The 22,332-nt window shown below is 39.5% G+C and overlaps 1 protein-coding gene and 1 pseudogene across 3 annotated transcripts in view; one reads left to right on the plus strand and one right to left on the minus strand.

Annotated features, from left to right (window-relative positions):
* Positions 1-22,332, plus strand: part of qsm (Zona pelucida superfamily protein qsm) — a 220,843-nt gene that overhangs the window by 68,113 nt on the left and 130,398 nt on the right. The gene's annotated exons all lie outside the window — the stretch shown is intronic.
* LOC135706776 (vacuolar protein sorting-associated protein 18 homolog) lies at positions 11,344-12,644 on the minus strand (annotated as a pseudogene).

The raw sequence follows: 22,332 nt of genomic DNA on the forward strand, positions 1-22,332 counted from the left end.
CTGTTATTACCATGTAGTCATATTAACAAATAAAAGGCCACCGAGCCCCTCATATCACATTATAGCGTTACTTAAGTTTTTAAAACTATTCAAACCCGGCACCGACAATTTCGAAGCTCTAAAATGAACTCGTGTTTTGTTTCTCTCATACATACGTGTTCGACGCTTCATTTCTATAACGTCTAGCTACACGGTTAGAAAAAAGTACCCAAAATTAAGTTCTTTTCACTCATCTCGGCACTATAGTGCAGGAACCCAAAAGTAGGTAAAGCTAGTCAAAGTAATTTCCATTTACTTGGGTGCAGTTCGTATGGAATTTTCCACTGGCTTTTTAACCAAAAGTAAGTTAGTTGTACCCAACAGTAGGTAAATATGGTTATACTCAACGTTGGGTTCCCACACTTTACTACCCCTGTTGGGTGGGTTTACTCCAAGGGGGGCGACACATCTAAATCTCAAGTTTGGATGCTCAACAAATCTCACACTAGCGAATCAATCTTCGAAAAATCTTCTTTCATTTGTCGCATCTACTTGCATCGCTCATCATCTTTTTGCAGGAAATCTTCAGAATCGTTATCAATCTTCTTTCTATCTACTCAGCGTGTGCGCAGCTAGCCACAGCAAAACACAATCTTTTCTGCATCGTAGATAGAGTCGTCCCCCTCGGTTTACTCCTCCGTTTTTGACAACATTAGAAGGAGAAAAGGAGACAAACTAGTCAAAAGTAGGTAAAATGAACTTTCCGTTGGGTACTTTTTTCTTACCGTGTAGCACAGCTCAGCAAGAAACGAAAATAAAAAAACAGGACGCTTAGAAAGAAAGGCTGGCTGTGGAACTTCTCGTCGTTGCTTTGCTCATCGCTTTCAATGTAACTAACGTCGATCACCGCTCTTTCAATTTGTTTAAAATGCGTTATGTCCCGTTTTCGATCATTTTTTTAGATAAATATATGGATGGATGATAAATTAAAAATATGACGTGTAATCTTCAAGTGTTTTGACGTGAGAAATGCTTTAAATGTGTTATTTCATTTTCCGTCATATACGTCATGAAACCTCTGTTGATGTGTTTCATGAAAGAGAAAACTATCAAAGTCGAGCGCTCTTTTGCTCATCCGTTTCGACGAAGCTTGAAAGGAAGACCAATGGAGTGACGGGAAAGAGAGACAAGCGATTGAACATTTGTTTGTGCACGCCGACTGAGGTTCTAGAATGCTGTGAAGCTGTTCGACTTTAACAGAAAAAGAAAGCCAGCAGTCTCTCGTCGCATCGATTTGGTCGATTGAAGCTGATATTGTGACGCCCTGCCGACGACAACGAAAAGTTTTACAAAATACACGATAAACAAGCGATCCTACCATACATTTTTAATATGAATGGACCTGGGACCGCGTTTTTCTGCTCAGTAAGCAAGCCACTGCAACTGACGATCTTTGAAATCCTAAAAATAAAAGCTACGAAAGAGTACTTAGGCCTTCATAAAGATCCACTTTCACGCGACGTTCAATGTTTCGATTTTCTCTTTACACATGGTTCAGGCTATGACCGACGTGACGATTGTTTGAGACCTGGTTAAGCAAGCTATTCAAATGAAATTACCTTCTCGAATTTCACTTGGCATGTAATGAACAACAAAAATACGCGATAATTCATATTTTCAGAGATTGATGGTTAATTTTAAATATACTAACGGTACTGCCTACGGCGACTACGACGGCGATTACGACAGCGACAACAGCGAATTTGTAGCTTACCATTTGTCTAGGATATAATACCTTTGCCCGGCACCTCCACTGGTTCTTCATGTCCGCTATCTGTCACTGTTTGCAAAAATATCTAATAGCAATTACGTTTGTTGTAATACTTCTTACATTGCCATGGTCATCTGGGAGGAGGGTCGCATCTAGTGCTTTCCCCAGGAACCGTTCACAGCCACCAGCTACCGCCCGTCTAGTCTTGGGCTTATCCAGCGAGGCATCCTTCAGCTTACTCACAATCTCTGACACTCAATGCAAATCGCAGGCACACTTACGCTAGTTACAAAAAAAACACACCCGTGCAAAGAAACGGATCCAATAAACGTCACTCTCGCGAAAACACACCCGTCGTCGTCGAACGGCAAAAAAAAAAGGAATCGGTGGGCAATTTTGTGATACGTATTTCCACAATCAACCGGGAATGCACGAATTTTACCAAATTCAACTGCGAAATACGCTCAGAATAGGGTTACCATATGATATCCTGAAGGAGGACATGTCATCCTTTTTCAATAATTTTTCTACATCCTCCTTTTGCCAGAAAATGTCCTCCTTTTTAATCCTTGCATTTATTCCAGTTACATATTCCTAAATTGTTTTCAAAGAGCGTTGTTTGCAGAGCTTATTTGTTTAACCTCATCTTATCTAGCAAATACCATTCGATGGTGAGACTAGGAGTATACTACAGCTGTCATCCCCCGCACATTTAGGCTGCGATCAATTTGGAAAAACTTTCACTTAAATTTGACAGACGGAAAATTTTCAAATAAACTTGCTTATTTCAGACAGACCAGGAATCAATTTTGACAAATGATTTCTCGAAAGTTGGACGATGAACAACAGAGGGATCTTCAAACATTATAATTTATGTTCGAAGTATCAGTGAAAATTCATCAAATGTAACACTGTATTCCATTTTTTTCTGAATTTTTACTTAAATTGGACATTTCGAAAATAAATTACAATGTTCGAAAACCTCTCTGTTGTTGATTGTGTGATTTCCGAAAAGGTGTTTGTCAAAATTAATTCCTGGTCTGCCAAAAATAAGTCTGGTACAATAGCATGTTTATTTGAAAATTTTCTATCTGTCAAATTTAAGTTAAAATTCACCAAATGGATCACAACTACACAGATTGAGTTGCTTCAGTACCGCGGGCGTCCATGTACGGGTGAAAGGCTTCAACCGTACGGACGCCCACGGTGCTACTGAAGCAACTCGTCAGCTGGGGCCTTAGCGGCCATATCATTTATTTCGTCCAAAATTTCCTGACTGGCTGATACTTCCGAACCTCGGTAGGTAATACCAAATCCCGCACTTTCTGCGAGGAAACTGGCGTTCTCCAAGATTCAATGATTGCTGTCACTTTGTTCCTGGTAGCCATGAACAGTGTCTTCGAGCGATTACCAGCGAACATCTGCATTTTCGTGTATGCAGACGACGTTCTAATCGTAGCCACAGGTCAAACTCCTGGAGGAACGAGGATTAGGCCGCTTCGAAAGGTTTTCAGCTGTCTGCTGAAAAGAGCGCTAGGTGCCACGTTTGCCAGTACCGACATCGGATCTGCGGACCTTCCATAAAGATCGGTAATCAAGCTATCCCATTGAAGAAAACTGTGAAACTGCTGGGGGTTGTCATTGATCGGTCGCTCAGTTTTGACCACCACCTTCAAGGGGTCAAAGCCAGCTGTCGCAGCAGGATCATGTTCATCCGCACAATCTCCCGTACCCACCGGTCCAACAACAGAGAAGTACGTTTCCGTGTTGCCCGGGCCAACGTAGATAGCAAGCTGATGTATGGACCCGAGCTGACCTGCATCGCCACCGACAAGGCAATACAAATACTCGCTCCGGTGTACAATAACTACACGCGCATCATCTCCGGTCTCCTATCCTCGACGCTAGCTGATGCCAGCTGTGTCGAAGCCGGCATTCTCCCTTTCCGGTACCGCATCTATGCAGCCATTGCCAACAAAGCCGCTGCATTTTCAGCAAATACCGCCGAAAACGACAGAATCTGCCTCCTTAGCGAGGGGGACAGAGTTCTCCGTACAATCGCAAACGCAGAGCTCCCCCCAGTGACCAAGATTCACTGGTACGGAGATAAGAGTTGGCAATCTCCCGCACCAAACATCGACAGCCGGATAAAGGAGAAGTTCAGAGCCGGGGACAATTCCGTAGCCCTTAGGAGATCGGTAGCAGAGCTGACCGGATTGTACCAAAACTACATGCATCGTTACACGGACTGGTCAAGATCGAGAGCTGGAGTCGGAATGGGAATCGCTGGTGACATTTCCTTAACGAGTAGAAGTCTGTCAAAACAATGTTGGGTGTTCTCGGCAGAAGCAGCGGCTATTCTTTCATGCCGTCACGGTTCCTGCGAATCGCCCAATCCTGATCCTGTCGGACTCCCACAGTGTTATTCAGGCCCTTTCGTCGGAGGTCCCGGTCCACCCCTGGATCCAGGGCATCCTGAAGGTTGCATCACCAAACACTATCGACACATGGATTCCCGGAAACTGCGGAATCCCAGGGAACATCGAGGCGAACAACCTAGCCAGGTTAGGCCCATCTGGTCCTCGGTACTCGCACAAGGTACCGTTGCAGGACGTGAAGAGATGGATCATTTGCACAGCGCGGACAGCGTGGGCAACGGAATGGTCCAGTGCCAGACTTCCGTTTATTAGAAAAAAAAATTAAATAAAAAAAAATAAATAAATAAAACAACATATTGAATCCAACATAAGTTCGATTTTGAGGTTCTGGTTCTATGAGATTTTAGGTATTCAAAGCATAAATATTTAAATCGACGTACAAACAGTCATTTCGGTTTCAATCAGCGATGACGTGTATCTTGATTTTTGTACATTATAATATTTCAGATGGTTTTAAGGCTGTAAAGCTGTAGTTTTCATGCAAATAAGCTAGACTAGATCATTTCCAAGTATCAAAAATGGATTATGAGGGCTAGTTTGATGCATTTTTCAGAAGTATAACGAGAAGATGAATTTCATTAATAACGACTACAAGTTATAAACAATCTCAATTGAACCTTTGCAAATCATGAATTTTGTGATAGCGCACATATTATTAAATCGTTTGATAAAAACTCATTGTCCTCCTTTAATGTTAAGAAAAGGAATAATTGTCTTCCTTTATCTCCAAACCTCAAATGAAATGTCCTCCTTTTCAAGTTTTTGATATGGTAACCCTAGCTCAGAAGCACTTTTGGTACACTTTCGCTCGAAATCACTTAATTTTTTTCAAAAATAGTTGCGATTGAACCAACATCATCACCGTATCATAAACTAAAATTAAAATTATCACTCGGGATGCCACAAATTTCTGGCCCGGGAGACAGAACCAAGGAACGCAGATAGCGTCAAATCTTCTGTTGCTTGCAAACATGATGAATCATGTTTTCTTTCTCCCGAATTTTAAAATTATTGTTAAGCCTTAGAATTATGTAATTGTGTTATTCAAATTATGTCTCAGCAGTTTCGAACAAACTTTGTTGGACGTTTTGGTCTTGGAGCGCGAGAGCGTTGAAGCGAATGAAGCGAAGATCCTTTTGGTCCTTTAAGATTGTTGAACCTTAATATAAAAATCTCAAAATTCACTGATTCTGACGAATACTTTGGGAATGTTAGAGATCTCAAAAACAAAATCAAGTCAGCCGGATCCCAAGAAATAGTTCCTAGTTTGTTATTTTATCAATTGTAGCTTAACTTTAGAAAACAAAAATGATCTTAGAATACTTTTATTTCTTAAAACATATGTTAATGTGGACTTGTGCATTTTAATCCATCTATAAGTAGGAAAGATACCGTTCCGATTCAAATTTCGGACGATTCAAATTTCGGACACTTTCATTTTTAATTAAATATTACATCCAGTTAGAAACAAAGTAATAATGTTAGATGATCGTGGAGGGCACTAGTCAAAAAAATTTAAAATTTACAAGACATGTGGATCATATTCGACCGAGATAATCAACTTTTAAAAGTGTCCGAAATTCGAGTTTAAGTGTCCGAAATTTGAATCGGCACGGTATATTGATTATGGTAAATTTTAAATATTTTTTTAACATTTATTTTTATAACAAAGTAGGTCGAATAGGCACTATTACCATAGAGGTAACTCAAGGACCAGAAGGTCCCGAAGAAACGTGCTCAACTTTTTGGCTCTGCTCTGGTACTCTCTTCGGCTCCAAGCTAATTGATGCACACCTCGGAACATAGTAAAATCCACGAGCCCCTCATTTTATAAGTCAAGCTTTCATAGCGAATCAAAACTAACATAGTGTAGTACTAGAATTTCGACTTGAATAGAGGTAGACATATGCAAACGATTGATGATGATGATGATATGATATGGATAGACCATTATGATCATAAATCAAATGATATTTCACATTTCGGTGTCTGCTCTTGTACCTTAGAAGCACTTTGAATGGGCTTCGCATCAAACAAAAAACAATTGCATCATCAATCAGAGAGGTGTTCCAGTTTCAAAATTCACACTAATAGCAAGAAAATCACAGTTAGGTTCGTTCACAAATCAACTTCCAATTCATCCGACCATTTCCGCAAACAATAATTGACTGGACTAATTCTCAGCACCTCTTAGGTCAGTTACGCGCTCTTTCATAAAAGTCGGTCAGTAGTAGTGAAATTCGATCATACCTCCAGGTGCGGTACAAACAGATCTCCTTGAAGGGCAGTTGGTTGGCTTGTATGTAAACTAACGAGCTGCTCTTTCACCTGTCTTCGAACTGAATGCTCTCTCTCTTTCTGGCTAGAAATGGGCATCATTATTGTCAATTAATACCCATCAAGGTGTACGCATTCATCGGTCAGTAGTGCGGCGCGCGATCGAGAATGAAAATGTAAAACGACCGAACCTGCTGCCCAACCGTATCAAACTTTAAGTCGTGAGTCTCAGAAAAAGAACTGTAAGCTTGATTTGCTTCGATTATATAATTTGTGATAGCAAATGATGAATGCTCGCGCTCGTTGTGGCACAGTTGATCATCGCGATTGTGATGTGATGAGAGAATGGGGCTCCGTTCGGGAATAGGTAAGTGAACGAAAACTGGGTAAAACATGTGAGAAACGACAGTGTTACAGAGAATGGGGCATAGCAAATTGTACCTGCTGCCGAGTAACGTGAGTTGGTTTTGATTGACCATTACGGAATGGAGAAAAAGAAGAAAAATAAACAACAACAAACGTGTGCACAATATGGCAAAACTGCTATTAGATCAGGTGTAGCCGTTGAAGGCGAACCAGCGCAAAATGGGGTCTAAACTCAAAACCGAGTGGTCCGTTATGTTCATGGAAGATCGGTGAATGGTTCCCAATGGATTGCGGAGCGTGAGAGCGTCGTCACCGATTTCGTGACTGGTAACTCGAGGATATCAAGAATCTGACAGAATTTATGTACTGTGAGGACAAAATCGTAAAACGTCGAATGTGCTCAAGACTCTTCTAGCATACCTGCCTGCTGTCGCATGGGTTGTGTCATGTCATCATCGATAACGGCACACGAGCAGAATTATAATTTTGCGCACACGTAAACAGAATTTAAACTAACTGAGAATGACTTATGCCAACTGCAACTTTAGCCCCGAGATACAACACACGTGTGGTCATGCAAAGCCACTTAGGATTTTATTTCTATTCCAACCCATATTCTTACAATCTTAATCCACACCCCCATTTGTATCGGCATGTGTACCTAATGTTGATGAATCATTTGCCTCTAATGACCCTCGTGCATATACTGAATTTCGCTTCAAACAGCCACTTCTCTTTCAATTATCTCATTAATTTATTACCCACCGGTAAACATCTTCTTCCTCCCTTTTGTCACACTCCAAATTGCGTTAATTACAGCTTTTTTAGTCGGTCCACCTCTGACGGAGCAAAAAATGTTGTAAGATAATGCCCCGCCACGAAACAGCCACTGCAGCAGCAGCAGCATCAGCATCAGTATCTCCATCTTCGGATTCACTACATGATGGGTGCTTTTCCCAAGGCTTTAACGACCCACGCTAAGTGGAAGCGGCACAAGGAGGAGATGTGAGATATCTTATCAAATTCACGTGAACTATCAACACAGCCTCCGCTTGGTCCATCCGGAACCCGCCATGTCATGCGGTTGCTGATAGGCCCAGAATTTTAATTGAGCGACCAAGATGACGGGCCCTTGCTTGCTTGAAGGTCTCAGCCACTCACTCACTCTCTGGAAACAACTTTCGCGCGATCATATCTGATGGAAAAGATCATGTTTCGGTACATGGCTATTGCGGCATGATGGTTATCAGAAGGGTGCGGAGAGATTTATGCGCCGAAAAGTGGGTAATGTGACTGCTGTGCGGTACTGTCGTTGTGTTATGCACCAGGAGGCAAACTGAGCGCATGGCCTCGGTCAAAATGAAACGGTTCGACCTGACTTCACTACATACCTACGGGTCAGTGGTTTACACAAGTTGCGAGTGAATGGCATATTGAGTTCACATCGGGAGACCTTTAGCTTAATGTTAAGCATGGTTTAGAGGTGAACGTATTAAAATGATTGTAGGGCAATATTCCTTACAAGAAACGTGAGTTTTATGAGGCTGTCGCTAGTGCATAACCTAGATAGAGGCGGGCCTAAGTCGATGCATTAATCATAATTATGATCAAAAAGTCAGATTTTCAACAAGAACAACACCATAGAAAAGAGATTGTGAATTGATTTTCATCCGCAGTAAATGAAAAAAAAAATATTTCAAATTACGTCTATCGTCAATTGACGACAGTTTGTTTAAGTCATAGGCTGACGAATGGCATCAGTAGTAACTAGAGATATCCATGTTTTTTTTTCAATAATATTAAACTAGAATCCAGGCAAATCTTAAAAGACGCCCTAAAGTGCACCTCACATGACAGAGGTTTCGTCAATATTTCCATCAATATTTTCATGTCAATATCTTCAACAATACGTTCGGGAGGTCATCAATACAGGGTCGCTCGTAACCAACATTGTTGTTTCTCATGGAATAATCTGAGTCAAATGACAACCACCTTGACAAAAGTTGCCGAAGTTCACTTGCTGCTATAGTCAAACAGAAGGGGAAAATGAGGGAAAATGTTGAGGCTTGAAATCAAACTTTTTTTGATTTTGCGTCAATTGGTACATCAATATTTTTATCGTCAATATTTTCATCAATATGATTGTCAATACTTGCGAGCAGGAGTTGAAACTGTTGACGTTTTTATATCGTCAAGCGTATTTTGCATGAGCACTAGCACCACCTATCATCCACATTCCCAAGCAATGTTTTGCAACCGGTGCATCCCTCGTGCATGCAATTTTCTTACTAATTGCTTTTCCCTTGTTCTGTCAACGCGTCAGCTGTGTTGAATAAAAACAAAACAGATGGAAGTCAGTGATGTCGGTTCTATGAAATTTTCCGAAGATCTATAGAATTGATTGAATTCTGCAGAAAAACTGATCCGTAGGAAAAATTTTCAGAAACTAAGACTTTTTTTAGGGATTTGTTTTATTTGCTTAGTGTGCTTTTTCTTTTTCTGGAAACAAGTATTCAAACAAGGTAATGCATCACTTATTAGTGCCCTTTCTTCCACCGCTCATCACTTCAATGTGTACACAGAAGAAAAAAATAATATGTATCCATCAATGATATTCATGGTTAAGTATTATACATCAATAACTGGTAAAAGTTGATAGAATATTACAGTCATCAACATGATTTGTTCTCGAATTATGTGTACATCGTACAACGTAATATTACGAACGGAATGACTAATATGCAGCAGTTTTGATGTAATATTCAACAATTATTTTTTTCTGTATTCGTCAGATGTGGTATGTGTCTGAAGTGGGATACCTTGACCACTTATCATTTTCAAGAGCTGACATCTACTAACTAGACGTGAAAAAGAACTGGCATCACTGATAAGTTCGAAATGTGGTGGCTTCGTCAATGCGTCAGTGGCGCCACTATGACAAATGCAAGCACATTCTCAACTAAAACATTATTTGCGATGAATGTGATTGTGAGTGTTATGTCTGTTTGTCTGTGAAATAACTATCATATGACATGTGTGATTTCGTGTTAATTCCTCGATTTGGTGTAAATCAAAGTATTTCTGATCAGAAATGTTATTACTAGGACATCGTGCAACATTCGTGACGGTCTTCGGTGACAGTGTCATATGACAGAGCATGTCACATGACATTTTAGTTTGTTACTGTAATTTGATAGCTTGTTTTGAAAGTGTCGGAAGCAAAGGCAGTCGATTATCACAAAAAATGTGTCGACTACCGTGACCACTTACAACTTGTTACAAGACTGCTTGCGAGTATTGACAATATTTGTGCTCGTGTAGTGCTGGCTTTAGACATAATGTATAAAATGAATGGTACACAGCAAAAAAAGTTGTTGAATATTACATCGAAACAGCTGCACATAAGTCAATCCGTCGGTTGTTTAATATTACGATGAGCGATGTACTCGAGGGCCTTTGATGCAATACAAAAAACCGATGTAATTTTCCCGATGTAATAAATTTAACGTACACGAAGCGATGTAATGGAAAAACTGGCAACAAGGTTGCAAATACTCATTTCAGCTAAAATAATATTTTTCGGAATAATAAAACCAAAAGATGGATGGCATGTTTTACTTGTAACTTACAAGAAGAGGTTACAAAGTATGCGTTTGAAACATAAAAACTGTCAATTTTTCTTTCTATGAGTCACAATCAGCGATTTTCTGATCGCTGAGTGAGTGAGTGAGTGAGTTTGTGAAAAATCGCTGATTGTGACTCTCATGAAGTGAAATAAACAGGTTTAATATGTCAAACACATTCTTTGCAACCTCTTCTTCAACCTCCAATTCAAAATATGATCATGGCATCTAATTATTTCATAATTTAAAAAAAACATTGTTTTAGCTGAAATAAGTATTTGCAACCTTGACTGGCAATGTTACTCACTGGCTGAGCAAAATTTTGTAGCAATCTCTTTCCCTCTCACAGAAATTTTACTCAGTTTTAGTAAAATTGCTGTTACAGATCTATGAGTAACAGCAGTTTAACTGGGTGAAATTTCCGTTGTTGGTGGAAGCCCGGCTGCCATCCTTGAATTTTGATTACCCAACTTCTTCTCAAACGCCGTGATGACATGCGGCAGGGCTTCCTCCTGAATGGCATTGTGTCAGTGTAGTTTGCCTTCGTCCGGAATCTGCTTCTGGGGATTATGAATATCAATCTGGTAGACTCATTTGGTTTTTACCGTGAAGTTGGCGATCGTTGACAGGCCATCCAGGAAAGGGGTAATGTAGTCTGGAAAGTTCAATTTCTGAATTTGGAAACTGTTAAAGCACAGTGTGAATTGAAACTTACTTTCTGCAGCAGCACGGGCATTCCAGTGGATCGTATGCGAACCTCCGAATAGGACTACGCTGTGAAAGTAGTTTCCGGTTGAACAGCTGATGTTTCTTGAATGCCGCTTTGCTAGTTAGTGGCACGTTTTTGCCAGCCTGAAAAAAAAAACAAAAAAGTTATCAAAAATAATGATTAAAATCTATCATTGCGTTGCTCGTTGTTGATCTGGAAGTGGTTAGTTTTCGTCATGTGTGGAAACTAAAGTTCTAAAATCCGTCCACTAAACCTTCCAACTTACCTTGTATCTGAAAATCATCTTGTTGCTGTAAATGTACGTGACATTGGAACGAACATCCTTCACTAAAATGTACAATTTGCCATACTGTTCGACAAAATATTCCTCATAGACGGCCTGGTAGATCAGAAGAAAAATGACCGTCACGTGATCCACGTACAGCAGGATGACATGGAAATCCGTCAGAACAAACGATATGGGTGTGTTCACATTCGGCACCATTTTGTATGAATTTTGCTGAACAACTTCTTTTGCACCATAAATTCAGTCAAGCAACCAAAACTCTTTGGGAAATCTTCTTCGTAGTTAAATGCTAGCTTCGAGTAGTTAATGTTACTCATCACATCCTGAAAATCGTTCAACTGCTCGGGGATGGTCAAGTACGATTTAAATACTTTCTGCAGCTGTCCCGGTGCCATTTTGAATCTGTTTGGCGAATAGTTTCATCGAATGTATAGATTCTATCCAACGTTAGCACCAGAATGATACAGTGAATATTCCTTCGATCCTGGCGCATGTGGATTCAATACCCGATATAGGACGACTATCACTACCGGTTCCAACATCGAACACCTGACGAACGACCTGCTGCACCAGTTTATCTCCGCTGTCAGCCTCCCAAATAGTTCCTTTACTCGTATCCAATAAAATCGGACCGGTCATCAGGTCCATGTGATTGGAGTAGTTGAATCCAATGGCCGTAATTTCCTGATCTTTCAGCTGAAAACAGATAAGCAAATTTCTCTCTCACTCATCAAAATTGACCAACACGGCAACTCACATTGGAGATAAATTTCGGCTTGAAGCTATTTCGGTGCAGATGGAGAGCCTCTGGCATGAAGCTCGGAGACTTCGGTGCCCGATTCGGTGCCAACGTAATGAACAAATGCGCCCCCAGTGGGTTCAGAAAAAGATTGCACGATTTGAACCCATCGAAGTACTTGTCGATCGAGACCTCGTTGAACTTGTCCTGTTTGATGTTCATCCGTAGAATCGTTAGATAGGTCATCACAATTATAATCCAATCGTTTCGCACCGACAGGAATAGGATCCCGGATTGGAAAATGAGAAAAATCACGAAAATGGGAGGTTCCTTCTTGATGCGAACGCTTAAGTAGTCCGACGACTGTGGACGATTCAGCTCGCTGGTGTTTTCCCTTATTATGGTCGAGGAATACTGATCAAACATGGAAGCCATTTTGGCTGTTTTAAGTGATTTTCTTCAACACTGGATTTTACAAATATTAACTTTTGGGCAGGAAAATCAAATTTAAACTGGAAAATGATTCACTGAATGTCGATCCGCATCAGTGCTAAAAACCTGGCATAGTAATTAGCTGTCATATCGCATAATATTAGTGTAATATTACACAATTATTTGTTGAATGACCTATGTGCAGCTGTTGCTGTGTAATAATTATGTTATTTATATGTGAATATTATACACATGTGACGGAATGAAAAATCGTCATTTTGTTTCTGCGTAATTCGAAGAACGATATAATATTACATCGAATTGATGTTAATTTGCATATATTTCTCACAATTACATCTAGTTTCTTGATACGTTAGCATAATTACGTTGAGGCATATTACTTTTTTTTTTTACTGTATAGCTCGTTATACTCCTGAACCAGGGTGATAGAGGACCTCATACCAAGCAAATTGTTCTAAACTATACCTCAATTCATGCTTATAACGGAGATATTCACATCAGTGCGTAGCGTCCCAACAAACAATTTGTTGAAGATGCTAATTTCAAATAACAGACTGTAGTGGTAATTTTTATACGATAGATGGAGTAGATGAAAGTATAGAGTTGATAGTTCCGTTAGAGTACGGCAGGGTGAAAATTGCATATAGATAGTAGAATAGCGAGCTAGGACAACTTTTAAGGGAGGTACAAATCGGTTTTTTCATCTCTCTTTACCAAACTCCCCCTTTGGAGAGGGATGGTGAGGGGTGCCCCCCCCCCCGCCACCACTGGCAAAAAGAGACCGCTCAAGTACCAACGATGTGTTTGAAACAGTTCTACCGATTTTTTTACCGCACTTCAGTTGTTATTTGAAGGAAGGCATCCAGTCGTAGGTTTGGAAATTGCAACTATGTAAATCGTTGACTTCACGCAGAAGTAATTCTAAAACATATAGTCAAAGCAAACAATTGGTGCTGATGAAAGGCTGAATAAGCTTTTTATCCGGTGAAGAAGTATATTTTTGCCAGAATAAGCTCTTATTCTTCTCCTAATATTTGTTGGGGTGGCTTGGTGCAACCGGGTTATACGAAGGACACCTCTTATCAATCACAACATTTGTTTTTATTTTTTACAACACACATTTGTAGAAGACTACTCCATAGCTCAGTCACCAAAAGTCTTTCCTAACTTCAAAATATCATTGGCTCGTTATATTCTAGCATATCTCAAGAATGGTTTTGTTGTTCAAACATTTTTTGAATGCTTCGCTGCTTGGGTTTCTAAATCAGTTCATCCTGATAATTACGCAGGAAAGTTGGGAAGAACTACCGGGAAAAGTTCTTGAATACTTCGAGAGAAAGTGACCTCCCTAGCTTTAAACAACACTAGTGGCAATACCGAACCACTTAGCGATCTAAAGCAATTTTGATATGAACGATTATGACAACATATTTTGCAAACTAAGGCGTCGTGAGATGTCGTAGAAGTGTGACCAGTTGTTGCAACTTTCTAGAGCGATTGACTTCCGTCTCTAGAGCCGAATACAATTGCCGACCTCCAGTTCTTGGCCTGAATGGTTCTCACCCACTCCATCGCGGTTATTACTTCTCTACACACTGAATTCAGATTACCGAAGTCGGTAGAATTTTACCGGGTTTTTGAACAGCTGAAAAAGTCGGTAAAATTTACTAATTTCTGAATTTTGCACTGATTTTAAACTTTTACCGAACAGTTTCGTAGTTTAATAATTACCGAACATTAGAGCCGTGGATTAGCGCGACATTCTCTGAGTGCATGTTCTCCATCGTATTGATAAAAGCATTCTTGATGACCGTCCCTTGCTCTTCTACGCTACGAACAAGTCTTGTAATTGTCGATGCACTGAGACCAACTGTGGCATTTATGACATAAGAATTAGTTGATAAAAAAATCAAGTAAATCTATTCAACCAAACGCACTTTCCGTCGAGTTTTGTATGCTTCGGTTTCGGAACACTTAATTTTACATGACATGTTTGATTAAGTTTCATTATTTACGTCGAACTATTTACTGCTGCACTGAAAACGAAACAAACTCAGGAATTGACTCACTCTTACTCAGTTGTGAGTCACTTTTACCTTTTACTCATTCGTATGGGAAATTTCGAAAAGCCGTAGGTCACTCAGCACATAAGTAACCTACGCTTTTAGAAATTTCTCCATCCGAATGAATACAAGTGACTCACTCTCTGGGTAAGATTCGTTTGCAGTGTGGATCAGTTGGCGTTTGTTGAATCACCAGCCCGGTAACTCCAGCCACCGCTGGATCTGCACCATGTGTAGGCGAAGATGATGGTGACATGACAGTGCTATGTGTATGCCCGAGGTAAAGAAAGCTCCGACTTCATTTTCGGCTGTGGTCGATTTTTTTTTCGGTATTTTTATCACGGGAAACCCACGTAGCTTTGTGCACTGGTCAATGCGGGAAGAGTGAACCACCGATCATTATATCACTAAAAAATTCTGCCGTTATCGCCCATTTCTCCGAGACCATGGCGTCTCATGAGCATGACACGCTCATAGTCCAACCCATCTCCGCATTGAAGTCACCAGTGTAGATATTGATGTCATCATCATACAAATGAATCAATCATTTTGAAATGTCATTTTCGCATATAAATCCATCTACCGGCATCACGCTCCATCCTTTTGCAAGAAATCTTCATCAATCTCCTTTCTATCTCCTCAGCGTACACGCATCAAAGTAAAATCTTCCTTGCATCTTAGCTGCACAACTAAAAAAGATCATGTAAATATCGGTGCTCAGAGACTGACATATACGAGCGTCACTTATGATATGAAATGCATGCTTATAAGAAGTAAAGTTCAGTTCAATCAATCAAATTTTTCCTGAGTTACCTAAATATTTGTCGGTCTTGGAACAGTTAATTTCACAGGACACGTATGTTTACGTTTCATTCTTTACATCTAATATGAATTCCGTCATGTATCAAATTAGTTTTTCTTTCAAATGTGAAGAGTCGTTTCCCTTGGAATTATTTCCGATCAAATTCAGGCTGAACTGTTTTAGCTACGAAATTATTTCTCCGCAAAATATTTGTTTGAAGAAAATCGCAGACTGCGTTCTGGGTTAAACGGAGCTGTCTTTTCCACAATATTGTAGAATTGGACAGGCGAGTGCTGCTACCATTCATGTAATCGTATTTGTGAGAAGCTGGATTTTCCAAAATGTTCCAGATGAAATCAGCTGTAGATGTGCTTTGTCAGCACACAGCATCAAAGATTATGGTGCTAATAATTTACATTCATTTTACATTCTATGGAGAGGAGAACGGTGGTGAGCAATTTTGGGAAATGGGTGCATATAGATTAAAAACCACTGAGGTAGAAATTAGTTCACAGAATACTTCAAATTAAATGTATGACAACTGTTATCATGATAGTCAATTTCCCTTGCGCTGCATTTGCTTTATTACTTAATTTGTTGTTGTACCTACGTTAAACAAATAAAACTACTAGCCTTACAGCAAGTTAAAATATGTTGGTTAATAATATTCCAACTGCAAATAATTGCTGACCGTAAATAACCGCTTCTGCAGTTCAAACAAGATTTTTACAACCAACACGAGATCTCAATTAGATCACCACAACCACTCATCTCTAGTTCTAGCCACAGTTCTTCTACAGAAGCTCAGCTTAATTTAGTAGGTACTTAGCCATCCTAAGACCGGATACATTTCCTCATCGAACATAAAGAACTTTTATTCCTTACGTGTTCTTTGATGGCTTCTGCTTCCGAGCATCTTTTCTTCCATTCACGATTAAAAGAATTACCGAGGTACACCCCAATTCCTCACTGACACGACCGGATCATTCGTCAAGTTGAATCTCGTCGCGCGGCTTAATGGAGGATGAAGTCTTCTCAGGTTCCCTTCTGATCGTAGCAATGGAACATCTTCATGGTCGTCGTCTTGCACTGAATTGAGATAGTAGCGGCATGCAGAGAGAGGAGGCTCGACCCACTCCATCCAGGCTGAAGTATTTTTTTTTGTTTTTCGCACTCGGATGCTTTTCGTTTTCATTATTTACAGTCGATAAAATCTAGTAATTAGAACCTCCTAGACGGCGACGGTGACCATCCGTACCTACGAGTTGGTTGGCCTCGAGCAAAAACCTCACCAGGAGCTTCTGCCAAGATGTGTAAATCGAATCGAATTTTCCGTACTTACGTTGTCCCGTCTGGAGTAGTTGGTAGCTGCCTGACGGCGGCGATGTGCTTCACAGTTTGTGCACGAGGAAGATTCCACGCATGGTTGCGCGTGAAGTACTCGCCGAGAACTGAGGGATTTTTTTTAATGCACGCCGTAATTGCAAGAGAAATCTTTGCAATCAATTAAGGGTTGTGCAAGGCGTACCTGTAGAAGGAAAAAACGATAATTGCTGCGTACATTAATCAGTGTTCTTGAACTTGTTATTATATGATTCTAACTTCCATATTTTCTTTTTCTTCTCTATTATCGTTGCAGGTAAGAGTGAAACTTACGACCGGATGTGTTTACGCTTTCATTGGGATTCTTTAAGGTTATGCGTCTAAATATCAGACTGTTAGTACGAGTACACATAATTTATTATCCTTATAGGTTTTTAGCATTACTGATATCCATTAAAAATACAGTCTATTTACAAAGCAAAATATAATCAACTGGCAGTTACAATGTTGAAGTGTTGAATTTAGTATAGTTGAACAATTAAACAAAGTTATGCCTTTTTTAATGGTTTGCGTTTGTACTTTTGCTTTGCTTGAAGTCAAGCAAAAGCACTTGGCACATAAAGTGAAGCAAACTAAAGGCATTTGATTCCTGAGAATTATCAATGCTTTAAAGCTCAATACAATTATTCCGTCTGAACCAAATTCTCACTATTAATATTTTTTTAATGTTTTATGCTTCTTTCGTTTGGATGCCACTTACGTGAAACTCATGGGCACATGTGATGTGTGTGATGATTTGTTCGAGAAGGGCAGTTTATGCTCATCGTGAATTGTCAGAAGTAAATTACTCCTTCCTCTGCCTATTTCAAGGATCAAGCAGATGAAGCAACATTGCAACCTCTGATGACTTTTGCCGAGACTCCCACATCCAATCCACAATAGACACATTTAAATAACGATTTTATAGTATGTTTTTTTTCAGTCTTGGACCTTGGGGTAATCTAAAAGGTCAGTTCAAGAGCCACATGTGACAAGGGCACACAATCTTTTTGTAAACAAACCTTTGTAGGCCATTTTTTCGCCAACCGAGGGTCGATCACGCAAACCAACAAAATCATCGGGAAGGGGGAACTTTCCCCTAACCAGTGATGTTGATGGTTTGCGTTGGTGTCATATGGGAAAGGGCATACGAAGGTTTGTTTAAAAAAGGTTTTATGCCCTTTTCACATGTTTTTCTACTATAGTCTATTATATTGACCCAGCTCCCCTTCTTTATCTTCTAGCTTTGTTATGCTTCTGTAGCGAGAGTTTTGTCAGTCCTGAACTTAGTGTGCAATTCCATAGTTATTAATTGAGCACTTTCTGTGGCAACAAAGGATTCAAATTTCTTAAATTTCAATATTTTAAAAGGACGCTGAATTCTTGTCATGAACAATGATTTTTTCCGAAAAATACTAAGGATTCCATTACGCATATGTTCATACGCCGCAGAGCCTTAGAAATATATGTTTTAGGCCATTTCATTCCATTTTCTCTCATATTTTGGAGAAAATATTTGTGCACAGCTTTATTTTTTATTTTATACGAACAATAAATGTCAACAGTTCATTATATATTACGGGATTTCAAGGTGCACTAAAGAAGGAACTAGGGATTTGAGTGATTCCATAGCTTCTATATTTATTAAAGGTGGCTTCCGTGGGGTTAGATAAAATTAAATTAAAGAAGAAAACTCAATGTTGAGTAATCCTGCTCAAGAATCCATTGAGTGAAAATAATCTAACGATCCATTTAATGGAATTGGTTAAATTTATATGCCCTTCGGAAATTGAATTGGACCGCATTTCAATGAAAATGTGTATTAATGTTTTAAACAATTTTGTAGAACATTTCAAACCAGTAGAAGTTTAAAGAAATTAATTATTAAATAGAAACTTTTATTAGGCGGTTTTCCACCAAAAACGTTCCATATTTTATGAGATGAAGAAATAGCCAACTAGTGTCTTGAGCAAACTTTCTTGTTTTGATATTTTCTAAAACTTTGCCGAAGACACCGAACCGGAATATGGAAATTTTGGAAAAATAAATTTTGAATCTCACTTCTAGGAGGATAAATCATTGATTTATCAATGTCAAAAGAGGGGCCTTTTAACATCCAGAACCTTTCCTGAGGACATCACTAGTCTAAAATGCAAGATTCATGAGATAATGACTTTTGACCGTCTTTTCACAGTTCTAGACCACTGTGCGATAGAGCACAACAAATGAGAGCATCGACGGCAGCGCAGGTTGCTATGATTTTCATGCAAAAATAAGTTAAAAGAATCTAAAGAGTTCTTTTTAAAATTGAGTTCTTTTTAACTTTGCATCGCAATGTGTTTTATTTATATATAGGGAAAATTGATGTAATGTCAGCCTAAATGCCTCACATTTGGGCCCATACATAAATTCAGCAATCGACTAAATTTTCAATAACGACCAAAAATATCCATGAGTACCGTCCCAATGACGCGTTCATCTAGATAAAATTGATAAATAGCAGATGCTTAGCGATGGGCGATAGGCCAACATTAGAGCCATTTCCCCTATATGAAATGAAAAAAAAATATTTCAAAGATTATCGTTAGTTATTTTATGCAACACAATTTACGAACAGGTAACTTTTAAACGAATACGGAATGTACTATATCAATCGATAGTAAAAAAATATTAGAAAATTAACTTAAATCTGAGTTAATCTTGTATTGCTCAATATATGAGTACATTTGAACCAACGCCGTTTTCTAATTATATTGAAGTTCTTTCCAAATTCTTCAGAAACTTCACTTGAAATTCTCCTTAGAATACTCTAGACATTCTTCTCGATAAGCCCTTGGAAGCGATCACGTCATTTGAGCAATTGAAAATTACTCGAGCTTAGCTTTGCAACATTATGTGGAGATATTGGAACCTCAAGAAAATAGGATCTTATTTATGTTTTCCCTAAAATATCAGGTATGAGTTGCCTAATTTTATTATAATCTCTGGTAGAAGTTCCTCCCAAAAATTGCTCAACTATGCGATAAATTCTCTGAAAAATCTTCTGAAAACTCCTTGGGAAATGTCTGCTCAAAATTCGGTTCCCTAGAAAATTTTCGCGGATCTGGAAATTCTCTTCATTATCGCCATGGAATCTCGCACTGAACTTCTTAAAAAATCTACTCACATAATTGCCTTCGCGTTCTAGTTAAAATTCTCTTAGAGTTCTTGCCAAAACTCCCATGGAAATTATCTCTGAACTACGTCATGAATTTATTCTGAAATCTTCTCAAAATTCTCTTAAAACTTCTTCAAAGTGATTTTTCGTGAACATCTTGTCCAGTCCAAGGGTCTCGATTTTTTTTTTCAAGGTCCAGAGTCTTATTTCTCCCGATTTTTTTTTAATTCACGGGCTTTTCCCGGTGATTTAGAATTTCTGGCTCTTTTCCGGTTTTTCTTGATTTAAAAACTAAAAAAATAATTATCTTTTTACCAATCCTTTAAATTTGTCGAACCTCTTAACGGAATCCCTTTATGAAGAGCTTTGAGTGTGTTGGTTTATTTCCTTTAAATTCCGTTATAATTGCTTATCTTTTGACAGATACGCGTATTTCGTCCACTTCTTGCAGACTTCATCAGTGCCAAGTAGTGATGTTGCCTGTAACTTCCGAAAACATCTTCAATTTTTTAGACTTTTTTAAGGAATGTCTGGCTCTAAAAGACTTTCCAAACAAGTGTCAAAACAATCTATCGCACCAATGTTTTTTTTTAAAGTACCTAGCTAAAGAAACTCCAAAAAATATGCATTCTTTTGACGTCCGTGATTCAGTAAGTAGGATTTAATATGCCAAACTAACTAACAACCAAGAACTCCTGATAGTAGACCCTCTTCCCTTTATTTTGACCATCTGTATAACATTTCTCAGCCACTTTCAATCAAAAAGTAGGTACCCTTAACTTCAATCAGCTTTGAGCGCCGTGATCCGGCCGACACTCCACTTAGCGCCTCCACTTTAGTCAGACTATTAGAATAATTATGTTCGAAGTGATTCATCATGCACACCTTGGCTCTTACATTGCTGGGTTCCGTTGCTCACGGTGCGTCCCAGCAGCCGCCCAGTACCGTCGCCACATACCGCGAGTGGAGCATACCACCTATCAGAAACCTTGCGGTACGGTCGGTCACTTGGCATGGCTCTTTTCCTTCTTGTTGTCGGCATGTTTGCTGGCTCTCGCGCATACAACCTATTAGGATGATGACCCTACACAATCACGCTGAAGGTCTCTCCAGAAAATCTAGCCGGTCGGTATGTGATGGAAGAAGCCGCGTAGAAGAGAGAAATAGTGGCGCATATTGTGCCCTCCGAAGTCGAAGCGCATGGTCGAGCATACGTGAAGTGTAAATTTATTTATGAGGCACTCCCTCGCTGCAGATTTCCGTTTTTTCATCGAGCCCTTTTGCTGGAACCGAGTTGCCGGCGGCGGATTTGTTTTTATTCCGAGGTTTCCACACCCATGCCGCATTATCGTTGGCCATTTATCCACGGAAAACTGATGGGTGGGGATGGCTGTTTTCTCCGCGGTAGGGACTGTGTAGTACAAATTAGCGTGACATTGACGAAATCACACCGGCAGATATGTGTAGCTTCGTTAATGAAGTACTTTATAGTTACGTGTGTGAAAGGGCACGCTTTCTCCATGCACTAATATAATTGATTGGATTGGGATAAGACACACCCGAAGTTCGCACGTGTTTGTGTGCCTTTCAGCATTGAGATTTGGTATTGTGGCCGAGGAAGTTGCTGGCGTTTACGATGTAGGCACATTCCACTTGACTTCGGCTAAATAGCAATGTTTTCGCTTTTTGTCACAGCACTTTATTACCCTGTGTCATTCGTGATTAGTTTGTTGACTTTTGATTTCACTTTAATGATGGTTTTTCTGCGTAGAAACGTTTGAGCTAAGCCGATTGGATCGCAGTTGCAAAGAAGAGTGCAGTAACCTCACAATTAACTGCTGTGAAACTCCCGTACCGCTGATAGATCACCTCTAAGTGGTGATTTACGGAGTAAAATCTACCACATCGAGCTCTGACCCTGAGCTCTTCTTGTTGACCTGCATGAGATTCGCTTTCAGGCGTTTTTGAGGATCTTAGATTTGAAACAATAAAATGCCAGAGATTTTAGCTACTGAGGCCAGTAATTCTATGTCATTAGTCAGTGCATGTCGCATCACTATTGAGAAATGTTGAAATATTCGGCTATGATACAGTTTTTATGCTAGCCTTTATCGTATGGATCGAAAGAATGCACAGAAACAAACTGTGTAGATACATTTTATTAATATTCTGGAGAAATAGTTTCAATAATATCCTAAAGGCCTATTGAATATGTTATAGTTGAAACACATCCTAACAGGAACGTACAGTCATAACAGGTACGTCTACCCTATATGTGCTCTGAAT

The sequence above is a fragment of the Ochlerotatus camptorhynchus genome, unplaced genomic scaffold (assembly GCF_037179485.1).
Source record: "Ochlerotatus camptorhynchus isolate MF236.1 unplaced genomic scaffold, CSIRO-AGI_Acam_v1.1 ptg000291l, whole genome shotgun sequence".
NCBI classification, from domain to species: domain Eukaryota; kingdom Metazoa; phylum Arthropoda; class Insecta; order Diptera; family Culicidae; genus Ochlerotatus; species Ochlerotatus camptorhynchus.